The sequence below is a fragment of the Martes martes genome (assembly GCF_963455335.1).
Source record: "Martes martes genome assembly, chromosome: 5".
Classification (NCBI taxonomy): domain Eukaryota; kingdom Metazoa; phylum Chordata; class Mammalia; order Carnivora; family Mustelidae; genus Martes; species Martes martes.
In genome coordinates, this window is record NC_137892.1 from 131,296,198 (window position 1) to 131,308,993 (window position 12,796).

A 12,796-nucleotide genomic window follows, 5' to 3' on the forward strand; every position below is an offset into this window, starting at 1 on the left:
TAGAAGCCGGAAGGATTAAGGGTGAGCTGGTATGTTATGGAAAAGTTTGTGACAAGCAATTCACAATTAAAGCAACAGACAGAGAGCAAGATGTTTAGTATATGAGACATGGGTGTGGACAGGAATATTAACAGGTGGTAGAGGCAGCAGCTTAAAAGAATCAGGGAATACGGACCTGGAAAAGAGGATAAATACAATGGAGCAGGAAATTTTCAGCTTCCCTGTAATCTGTTAAAAATTTCATTCTGTCATGAGTAACAGTGCTTTGACATTATTTAAAACACAGATTTTGGAATCAAATAGGTTTAATTTGAAACCTGGCTCTGCAGGGCTCTGTGATATTGGGTAAGAACTGAATCTCTACATTGGCTTCAAATTCCTCACCTGTAAAATGGGAATTACAATGCTAACTGCATCTCTGTGATATTAGGAAGATTAAATCAGAGGATAAATTTGAAGAGTTGTACTGAGTACAAAGTAATCCCTCTGTGAATGCTAGCCTACTTTTATTACTAAAATTCAGCTAAAAGTAAGGTAGCTGACAAATTCTTTATTTGCCTTGAAATATTGTATTTTTCTACTAAAGGTCCATCAACTTGATTCTTAAAAAACACTTGGTTAGACGGGTGGAAATGAGAAGACCTTCGGAGAAAGTTACTTTGCCCTGTCATCTCAAAGCAGTGCTTCCCTGATTTAATGTACTTATATGGCACCTGAATGAGTTTTTAATAAGCCCATCTGATTTAATTGGCCTAGAATGGGGACCTGAGATTCTTCATTTCTAACAAACTCCCGGTGATGCTAATGCTGCTGGTCCATATACCACACTGAGTAAAACGGCTGTAGAATGCCTGAAAATGAGTAAAGGAAATATGGCAAGAAGTCAGACATGTAACACAGATTTCAGGAAGGCAAATTTCAGAAGCAGCAGAAGTCTTTCCTAGATCAAGCCCTAAGAAAAGATGGTTCAAATCCAAAACCAACGATATGAGATGTTGTTTTCAAAAAGAAGTTTTGGCTCTATAATTTCATATAATTCTGAAGGGGATTTCTATATAACCACAAGTAACAACTTAAAAAACAATTACATATACAGAAAAGGAAAGAAAGAACAGAAATAAGAGAGGAAAGGTCAGACCTCTAAAAAATCATATAAGTGAATAATGAATCCTAGAATTTATTGAGGTTTCAAAAGCCACCTAAAATTAATATTAAAGGTATTTTTATAGTGGGAAGAACACAATGAAATAGGCCATCTATAAAAAATGTTAACTTGTCAACAGATTATAAAAAGAACACCAAACTCCTCACTTTTTAGCTTGCTTCTAACCATGATCTATGATTCAGAAGTAAAAAATTAAAATAGGTACAAAGGAAAAGAAGCTAGTTAGTGGTGGGACTGTTGTATTACAGCACATAATTTCACTAAGTGAGTTCAAATGTTTCTGTTTGAGTAGATTACATTTCATACTAATTAAAGATTGCTGAATAGAATTTGCGAAACCATGATGAACATAAAAGTTCTAGAAGATCTTAAGTGACCAAACATTGTCCTATTTGTTTTAATAGTTGTTTCTGTGAAGCATTGTCTAATAAACATGATGCTAATTCTTGGCTGATTTCGAGACATAATTTTTACAAAGATAATTAATAAAGACAAAGTATTTTTTCCAATATTTTTTGTCCAGTGGACTCCTATTCATCCTTAAAGAACCTATCCACATCTAGCTTCCTTGGAGTAATTTCTCTTTCTCTTAGATAGAATTAGTTACATTCTCCATGTTCTCATTAATCTTAATAAAGTTCTTACTTTACTTCAATCTTAACTATACTTAACATTACATTTGGGTTACTTATTTCCATGTCTATTTTCCAACTAGACAGAGAATGGCTTATTTTTATCCCGAAAATCCTTATGTTCTGCACAGTACATGATACACAGCAGATGTTTCCTACAGGCTTCAAAATTGAAGTCCTCACACATAAAACATATACATCGAATTTTAGGCTGTGCACATAGAAATTTCACATCTAGAGTAAGGAAGATGTAAGTCCCGGTCAACCGAGTGGTGCACAAACTGGGTTTCAAATACCAACTTCAGAAAAGGCAGTTTATCCAAGTCATTAAGAGCATGGGCTCTATAGCCCAGAAAAGCCTGAATTCCTGGCATTCCCAGGTCTATCTATACTTGGGCAATCCGTTTTACCTCTCTGGCTCCCAGTTTTCATGTGGATTATAATAGTGCTACTGAATAACGCTGCTACAAGGATTAAATGAAAAAATATGCATCAAACACATAAAACAATAGCTAGCACAGGATAAGCGCTAGACATTAGTTATTGTTCTCATTGTTATTTGTTCTGGGTCCTGCATTTTCAGAACACCATTAGTAAGGAACCCAGTCCAGAGACAGGTGACCAAGAAAACAAGATTCAAAACCATTTCCTATGGAAGGTTAAAATATCTCCAACTGTTAGGCTGGAACTGAGATTTGAGAAGGGTGATAGGGACAAGAGACAGGATAGCTGCCTTCAAAAATGAAAGAATGAGCACCCTTGATCTAGGACACTGAAGAGAACAAAAATGGAACTAAAATTGGAAACCACATAGGAGAAGACTTAGGTTCAAAAGAAAACTTTTCTCAGTCAGAGTACGTAGAATGGAATGCCCAGAAGTATTTAAGCAGGATTTAGAGAAAATGCTAGGAGTGATGAAAAATATGACACTGAAGCACTGAAGAGTGGAGAGGGCTAGGCTAGCTGGTTCCTATAGTACCTGAGCTCTATCCCTTTTATGAAGAACCTAGGCGCAGAAAAACAACAAAAATTTGACTTTAGACACAGAACTTATTAGTGGCAGATCCTGGGCTAGAACCTAGTTTGCCAAATTCCCACTCTAGGCTTTTCTTTGGAAGTCCTCTACAAAAAGAACTTCCCAGAACAGGTAGGGATGTGCTCCCAAGTATGAGTAAGAGGCAAGAGTGCAGGTAAGGCAAGTACTTGAGAAAGAGCAAGGAGAGCAAACCATGTGGAATAAAGTCACTGAGGCTTGCACAGTGTCTGGGGCTTCTCTTGTCACTTTTTGTAAGTTATTCATGATAGGAGTTTATTTGTATGTATACCTGTGTATGATCATAGAGCACTATAAAACGTAAAGTTTAATGAGTATGACTTTCCAAACTTGAGAACACCTTTGCCAGTTGTTCTCCATAAGTCCCAAATTCTCATCTCAAATACGTGTATGCCAGGGTTCAACTTAGTGCTCAGATAATCTATTAATTACTCTATACATTTTTCTACCTAAGTGTGATATTTAGGCTTTTCCGATAAAACATTTTGAAAAATGCAAGCTTTTAGTAGATTCACTGGAGGAGATGATAGGTCCTGGGGATTGACAGAACCCCAACTGTGGGCTCAGACTGCTTCTATATTCAGTTCCTGAATTTAGGAAAACTGCTTAACTTCTAGAATCTCAGCTTCTATCTCTGAAAAATGGAGATAACAAAAGCACCTATGTCACAAAACTCTGAGCATTAAAATGATTCATGCTGAAATATTATTTAGTTTTCAGGGCTTTTTTTCCTTTTTTCAATTTTTTAATGTTGAAAGATGTGAGAAATGATTGAAAGATCTGAACAAGCAACTAGAAAATGCTGACTCAAGCTAGAAAGGAACAAATAGTTAATTTAAAACTACCCGGATGAAGTTTGCTGGTGTTGGGTCCAGGGAATACCATGGACAGATGTTTTTCTACAGAGGAGTTTCTCTATATTACAAAAACTCAAGATTGAAAGGAAGCTCACAGGCCATATAGGCCACCTGCCCATCTAATGCTCAAATAACCTCCTTCCACAGGGATCAACAGCCCTCTGCTTAGATATCTCAAGAGATATCATCCCATTTTACCTATATTTAACAGTCATAACAAAACTAAGTGAGAAAGACAAATTTCCTTCACATAAAACCCAACTGGCTTATACAATAATTTATTCTAGTTTTTCAGGCATTGACCGAATGAAAAATAAAAGATTAACGGGTTGATTGATTAAATATAACATTAGCTATTTCAAGTCTATTAGGGATGAAATCACTTTAAAAATCTTAATTAGGCAATAAACTATATATTCCAAGTAGGTTTTTCAATCAGCAGGTACTTTGTTCACCATGGGAAAGATAATGTTTTAGAAATTATTTTAATCTCCTAACTTCTCACAATGTTCAGTATTATGAAGCTTCTTTGTTTTTCCTGTCATAAGAATATATGCTTTATGAGAGCAAAGCCTATTTGTTCAAGGAGATACTTCCCTGTACCTAGAATAATACTGACATACAATTAGTCCTCAAATATTACTTGAAAACATGAATAAAAAGTGAATAAATTGATAAGGATGGTAGAAGGATAGCTTACGAAAACCCCTTTAAATTTACCATATTTAAAAAAATAAAAAAGGAACTTTTTAGAATAATGAAATAAATCCTTGTTCATTTGAATTTCAACTTTATCTGGCAACTCTACATTTAGAAAAGAAAAAACCTAATGGCAAAAGTATGTGAAATCATCAATATTTACCTAGGAAATGGAAGAAATATTTTTTTTCCAAGACTATATTGATAGATTTAAGGAAACCACAACATACATGTTTAAAAAATAAAACACAACTTAAAAAGAAAAAAGATAAAGGCAAAGTTTCTTTAGAAACACAGTTTGGTTTTTAAAAATCTTGCTAGGCTCCAAGAGATGTTGTGACCTATCCCATTCTGTGTGTGTGTGTGGGTGTGTTTTGGGATAAACCCTAAAACAAAGAGTTTCCTGCACTTTGTCCTTCCCTACCTGAAGGTCATTATGAGAGAGTTGTTGCTAGGTTATAAGACGGCCTTACTCTTTGGGTTTCAAAGTGGTCTTGAAGAATTATTACATTAAAAGTAAAATAAATATCAATTTACAATGTCAAAACATCAAACAGGATTCTTTTACTCACTGACACTGAGGTAACTGAAAATTTCCTAAATATTAAGCCAACCCTTCAACTCCTGGCTGATGACTCTTACTGAATCCTCCAGGCTCAATTTAGTAATTAAGAAAGTGAGAAAAGTCTACGGCCATACCACCCTGAACGCGCCCGATCTCATCTGATCTCGGAAGCTAAGCAGGGTCGGGCCTGGTTAGTACTTGGATGGGAGAAAGTGAGAAAATATTTCTTGTTAAATTACAAGTCTCCCTAATAATGCCATAAATTCCAAGAATATTAGAACCCATATCTGAATTGTCTACCTTTTGCATACCCGGATATTAGCACAGATCGTGGTATAAACAGCTGTTTCATTGTTTATTGAATGAATCAAATTTTAGGACAAAATAAAACAAAAATTGGAGTGTCACCATCTTTTCTATCTTTATTAGTTGAATTCTGGTATGTTTTTCTGTTCCTTCATACCTTAACATTGATAATGGTAAAATGACAATTCTGATGCCTCCATTTCTTTATCTGTGAAATGAAAATAATAATGTACCTATCCCATGGTGTTATTATAAAGGTTAAATGTGCTACTATATGAAAAGTATTTGGGACAGTGCTTAGCACATAATAAATGTTACCTATCATCATCACCATCATCATTATCACTAGCTGCAGCAGCCTTATTTAAAGCTGGCCTTTTTCCAATGAGAATTTCAGACTCTGGAGTTTATTTTCCCTATGGTTACTCCTCTGGTTAGAAGTCTGGTCTCTGGCTGGATGGACTCCTCTATGGCATTTTAGAAGGAACATCACCCCTTCTGGAAGAACCTGGCCCAAAATGTTTCCTTAAAAAGCAATGTCTCCCTTCTATGTTTGACTGTTCATCCTTCCTTACCAACCTGCTTCTTTACAGTCCTCTCCTGACTGTTGATTACCATAGTGACTGTATTGCCTGGTCCCACCATTTTTCCTTTCATCCTAAAAGCCTATTGGAAAGGTCATTGTCTCAGCTGCTTTTAATCAGACTGCATCAACTGAAAATAGAGAATGATTGTACAAACTGTCTTTTACAGTCCAGATCTGTTTGACACAGAATAGCATGTTTTACACCATGTTCACTATTTAACAGTTATATTAGAACTCCCTATTGTCTATTGCTTGAAAAGACTCAAATTAATAGACCTAGATTAAATGTTTACTATATGTTATGGCTTAAAATATCTAGTATATTAAACTAGGTAATGTTCTTTCTGTATACACAATGTCTCTCAAGTTCTCTTGTGCCAGTGTTGATTGATAAGTATAATTAACATAAAACTCTTCTTAGCAACATTAATCTGTGGTTGTTTTATGAAGTTGCTAAAATCACCCTCCCCCACATTGTCAAAATTGCCCTCCTAAATCACCTTGCATAATGGTTAAATATGTAAGACTTTTCTATTGGGCTTTCTTGATGAGATCATGTTCCAAATGTGCCAGAAACTGATGTTTGATTCTCTCCTTGCTAGCTTCTGGAATCCAGGGATGGTGACACACCCTCAACTGGCCAACTTCACTTAAAATTTACTTACCCTTTAATTTGTTTCACATAAAATTGTTTTTGCAATGAATATTCAAACATATGTAAATAAATTTTTTAAAAGACTTTTTAAAAAAGATTTTATTTATTTGACAGAGAGAGACACAATGAGACAGGGAACACAAGCAGGGGGAGTTGGAGGGGGGAAGCAGGCTTCCCAAAGAGCAGGGAGCCTGATGTGGGGCTTGCGCCCAGGACCCTGGGATCATTACCTGAGCAGAAGGCAGAAGCGTAATGATGGAGCCACCCAGGCTCCCCATAAATAAATTCTTTAATAAATTATATTTTAATGCTAATAAATTTATTTTAATAAAAATATGTAACTGCATCTCTTACCTCAGTGGCTCTCATCCGTGACTGGGCGGCATTTTCTGAATCCTTCCTAGGAAGTGAATGGAAATTTTTATGGATGGAAATACATTTTTTATAGAAGCTTTACAAAACATTCTGATGTTCAGCCATGAGATTCTTCCCATTTCTTACTAATTAAAAAATAATTCAACAAACTAGTAATATTATTGTCTTATTACACATTGAAAATAATAACCAAGATAGTAAAAGTAAATAATAAAACCAAAATCTAAATGATAAAAAGGCATATACAAGTTATACTCCTTTATATCCTAGCACATCATCTTATAATTGGGAACACCTTGTTCTTGGAAAGTCTTGGTGAGAAATGGCAGAATGGTAATGGAACACTGCTTGTGGTACTCTTCAAAATATCCTCTACATGAATAACATTAGACTTCTTTCCTCTTCAAATGCTATTTTCTTCCTTCCTTCCTTCCTTCCTTCCTTTCTTTCTCTCTTTTTTTTTTTTTGTTGGTGTAAGTATCCTACTTGATGTTGATGAAAGGGGCAACCAATTATAGTCACATTATGTAAATGAGATTCTTTGAGTTAATTATTAGTAATAATTTGTAATGTGATGAAAGGATGTATAAATTTGAATTTTAATACATTTTTATTTATATACTTTCAAAATAATTTGCAGCTTAAAGGAAAATAGAATATATAACTGCATTTTAGAATGTTTTTCTTAATCCCAAACATATTGCATACATTTTAAATAACGCTAGACAGAACATATCATATCATGATGCTTCAATTATCCATTTTAATCTTAATAAAAATTCAGAGAATTTGCAAATCAATATTCAACATGATTAAACAGATATATTTCCAAGTTGTTTTAGAGCCAAACTTTCAGAAATATCTTAGTAGGAGAAAATATCCTTTCTTGGAAAGGTTGTACTCCCAGTTTAAATAACTATGACTTTGAATCACATAATGTACATTAATATCTATGTACCATAATAAAGAACTTAAAGTGGAATGTGTTCTGCTGATTCCTAATATCTATTCAAATATAAGTTATTAACTCAATTATTCAGGGGCCTATTTCCAGTTTATGAATTATTTATTTTCTTTGTTTTGAAGAGGCTATTATAGCTGTTAGGGCCAAGACAATATTAGAGCTCCAGAACTTGATGATAATGCTCATGAGATATTTAAGCATGCAAGGGAGGCACTGATTACAAAGGCAAATAACCTGTAATTGAATGAAGAGCCTAAACAAAACGTTTCAGAATTTCAAAGACTCATTCTATATGGATTATTGAACAATAGCATAAAATGAACTCTTTAAGAATCTCCATGTGGCTTTAGTTTGAAGTGAAATATAACATATAATTTTTATAAACATTAGATCTAGAAGGGTTTAATATCAAGAACTCTAGCCATAACTTTTATTTGATGCCATGTAAACCAAACCAAAGTACTGGCCATTGCATGGACCTGGCTGTCCTGCACCCATTAAATTCTAGGATGATTTAAGTTTTTCCAAAGAATATTGTTGGCCCCTTCCTGTAGATTAAAATATGGCATAAGCAATGAATATAATAGGATTTAACTCACTATACAATAGACAATTTTGAACTTGGTGCCAAAATATAAAAATTGATAAATTCAGGAGTCTAAAATGGCAGAGGAATAGGAGACTTTAGTTTCATATGGTCCCAGGAATTCAGCTAGAGAGCTATCAAATCATTCTGAACACCTGTGAACTCAAGCAGAGACCTAAGAAAAGAATTGCTGCAACTCTACCAATAGAAAACCGATCATTTTACCGAGAAGTAGAAGATGTGGAGAAGTGAATCTGAAGACAAACTGTGGGGGGAGGGAGTCTCCAAAAACCGGCTACCAGCAAGTGATACAGCAGTGGAATACAAAATCATAACTTTTAAAAGCCTTCTCTGGTGAGGGACATTCCTGCTTAAAAGGCGCTCATGTGGTGAAGCAGGGGCAGAATCCCAAGTGAGACAGTGTGGTCTCTAGATCCTCAGGGTCACAGGAACACTGGGGGTGCCTGAGTGTGGCAGAGTTCCTAGGCATCAGAGTAGGGAAGCCAGCTGCAATCATCTAGCCCAGGAGTGGGCTCTCAGCTCAGGGTTGCCATATACCACGAATGTTGGCATGGTTGGGCAATGGCTATCTGAGCAGAGGTCCAATAAGTGGAAGAACCAGGGCAAAAACCTCCCTTCCTCCCCTGGTAGGAGTGGCTCAGGTATGCACTGCAGGAATCTGCAGGGTTTGGAGACTCCAAACAGGGTTGCATGCCTGAGACAGAAATGTACCATCACAGGCTGGGTGAGCTCAGAGTACAGCTGGGCTGGAGATGAGAGAGACAGGAGTAACTGACTGCTTTACCCTGAGGATGCACTGGGGAGTGGGGCCCTGAGCTTTCGGCTCTGGGGCTGGAGAGTAGAGGCCACCATTTTCATTCTTATCCTCTAAAGTGGCAGGGAAAGCCTTCAGGGAACAAAAACCACATAGAGCCATCCAGAGCAGATTACTTAGCCTGGTCCCCTGGCAATGGTGGTACAATTCTGCCCAGGGCAAACACACCTGAGAATCAGCATAACAGGCTCCTCCTAGAGAAGATCAGCAAGATCTCCTGCATCTGGCCAAGACCATGTTTACTGATCACACAGAACTGCAAAACTCCTGAGCTAGGGTAAAATAGTATATAGAATCTATGCGGTTTTTTCCCCACAACTCTTTAGTCTTTCAATTTTAATTTTTTTCTCTTTCTTTTTCAACCAATTTCTCATTTTAGCACCCCCTTTTTTTTAAAGTCTTTTTCAATTTTCATTTTTACAGTTACATTCTATCCTTTCAATGCATTTAATTTTATTTTTGCACATATATAAGGGTTTGTTTTTTTTTTCTTTACAATTTTGGGATATAGTTTTCTAACAAAGGGATCAAAATACATACAGGATCCAGTGTATTGCTTTGTTCTGTTCACCTCTCTGATTATATTCTCTTCCCCCCTCTCTCTCTCTTTTTTTCTTTTTTCTTTCTTTTTTTTTTCTTTTTTTTTGGTTCTGGATCTCTTCTGAATTGCTTAATATATATTTCTCTTGGGTGGTTGTTGTCATTTCAGTATTTTGCTCTCTTGTTCATTTCTTCTTAGGACAGAATGACAAGATGGAAAAAGTCACCTCAAAAAAGAAAACAAGAGGCAGTACTGACTGCCAGGGACCTCATCAGTATGGATCTAAGTAAGATGTTAGAACTAGAGTTCAGAATAATGATTATAAAGATACTAGCTGGGCTTGGGGGGTGGAAAAAGCATAGAAGAGAATCCCTTTCTGGAGAAATAAAAGAACTAAAATCTAATCAAGTTGAAATAAAAAAAGGCTATTAATGAGATGCAATCAAGAATGGAGGCTCTAGCTGCTAGGATAAAAGAGGCAGAAGAGAGAATTAGTGATATAGAAGATAAAATGATGGAGAATAAAGAAACTGAGAAAGGGAGAGACAAACAAGTACTGGATCACAAGGGGAGAATTTGAGAGATAAGTGATAACATAAAGTGAAATAATATTAGAATAATTAGGATCACAGAAGAAGGGGGGGTAGAAAGCATATTGGAGAAAATTAAAATGGAGAATTTCTCTAATCTGGGGAAGGAAACAGGCATTCAAGTCCAGGAATTCAAGTCCAGAGAAGGACTTGAATGGATAAGAGAAGGAAACAGGAATTCAAGTCCAGAGAACCCCCTCAAATTCAATAAAAATAGCTCAACATATCGACAGGCAATAGTGAAACTTGCAAATCTCAGAGACAAAGACAAAGACTCTCTTCTCTCTCAGAGCTAGGGAGAAGAGGTCTGTAACCTATAAAGGTAGAAACATTAGACTGGCAACAGACTTAACCACAGAAACCCGGCAGGCTAGAAGGATTGGCATGATATATTCAGGTTGCTAAAGGAGAAAAATACATAGCTAAGAATATTTATCCTGCAAGGATGTCATTCAAAATAGGAGAGAAAGAAAGCTTCCAGGACAAACAGAAACTAAAAGAATTTTTTATCCTAAACCAGCCCAGTAAGAAATATTAAAGGGGATCCTTTAAGTGAAGAGACAGCCCAAAAGTAACATAGATCAGAAAAGAACAGAGACAATATACAGAAACAGTGACTTTGCAGGTAATATAATGGCACTAGATTCATATCTTTCAATAGTTTCTCTGAATGTAAATGAGCTAAATGCCTCAATCAAAAGACATAAGGTATCAGATTGGATTAAAAAAAAAAAAAAAAAGCAAGACCCACCAATTTACTGTCTGCCAGAGACTCATTTTAGACCAAAAGACTTAGACTTTAGACTCCAGATTAAAAGTGAGAAAGTGGAAAACCTTTAACATGCTAATGGATATCAAAAGAAAGGTGGCATCCTTATATTAGACAAATTAGATTTAAAACCAAAGACTGAAATAAGAGATGAGGAAGGATACTATATCATAATTAAAGGACCTATCCAAAAGAAGATCTAACAATTATAAATATACCCCTAACATGGGAGTCGCCAATTATATAAATCAATTAATAACGAAATTAAAGAAACACATTGACTGTAATACAATAATAGTAGGGGATTTTAACACCCCACTCACTGCAATGGACAGATCATCTACGCAGAAGATCAACAAAGAAATGAGGGCTTTGAATGACACACTGGACCAGATGCACTTCACAGGTATAATCAGAGCATTACCGCCTAAAACAACAGAATACACATTCTTCTTGAGTACACGTGAAACATTCTCCAGAATAGATCATATACTGGGTCACAAATCAGGTCTCAACCAGTACCAAAAGACTGGGATCGTTCCATGCATATTTTCAGACCATAATGCTTTGAAACTTGAACTCAATCACAAGAGGAAATTTGGAAAGAACTCAAATACATGGAGGCTAAAGAGCACCCTACTAAAGAATGAATGGGACAACCAGGAAATTGAAGAAGAGTTTAAAAATTCATGGAAACAAATGAAAATGATTTGAGATGCAGCAAAGGCAGTGTTAAAAAGGAGGTACATAGCAATACAAGCCTTTCTCAAGAAACAAGAAAGTTCTCAAATACACAGCCTAACCTTACACCTAAAAGAGTTGGAGAAAGAACAGCAAAAAAAGCCTAAACCCAGTAGGAGAAGAGAAAGAATAAAGATCAGAGCAGAAATCAATGAAATAGAAACCAAAAGAACTGTAAAACAGATCAAAGAAAGCTGGTTCTTTGAAAGAATCAGTAAGATTGATAAACCCCCCAGTCAGACTCACCAAAAAAAAAAAAAAGAGAGAGAGAGAGAGAGAGAGAGAGAAATTAATAAAATCATGAATGAAAGAGGAGAGATCACAACCAACACTAAAGAAATACAAACAATTATAAGAACATAATATAAGCAACTATATGTCAGCAAATTTGACAATCTGGAAGATAGGGATGTATTCCTAGAGATGTATAAACTACCAAAATTGAACCAGGAAGAAATAGAAAACCTGAACACACCCATAACCAGCAAGGAGACTGAAGCAGTAATCAAAATTCTCCCAACAAACAAGAGCCCTGGGCCAGAGAGCTTCCCAGGGTGATTCTACCAAACATTTAAAGAAGAATTAATACCTATTTTCCTGAAACTGTTCCAAAAAACAGAAATGGAAGGAAAACTTCCAAATTCATTTTATGAGGCCAGCATCACCTTGATCCCCAAATCAGACAAAGACCCCATCAAAAAGGAAAATTACACACCAATATCTCTGATGAACATGGATGAAAAAATTCTCACCATAATACTAGCCAATAGGATCCAACAGTACATTAAAAGGATTATTCACCATTACCAAGTGGGATTTATTCCTGGGCTGCAAGGTTGGTTCAATATCTGCAAATCAATCAATGAGGTACAATAC

At 35.8% G+C, this 12,796-nt stretch overlaps 1 protein-coding gene across 5 annotated transcripts in view; it reads right to left on the minus strand.

Moving 5' to 3' along the window:
• The window catches only part of MRPS30 (mitochondrial ribosomal protein S30), a 735,966-nt gene that overhangs the window by 267,447 nt on the left and 455,723 nt on the right, over nt 1–12,796 (minus strand). For all 5 annotated transcript variants that reach the window (XM_080804119.1, XM_080804120.1, XM_080804118.1 and 2 more), the window contains one exon: nt 6,874–6,919. The gene's annotated coding sequence lies outside the window, so the exon portion shown is untranslated. The remainder of the gene's footprint in view (nt 1–6,873; nt 6,920–12,796) is intronic.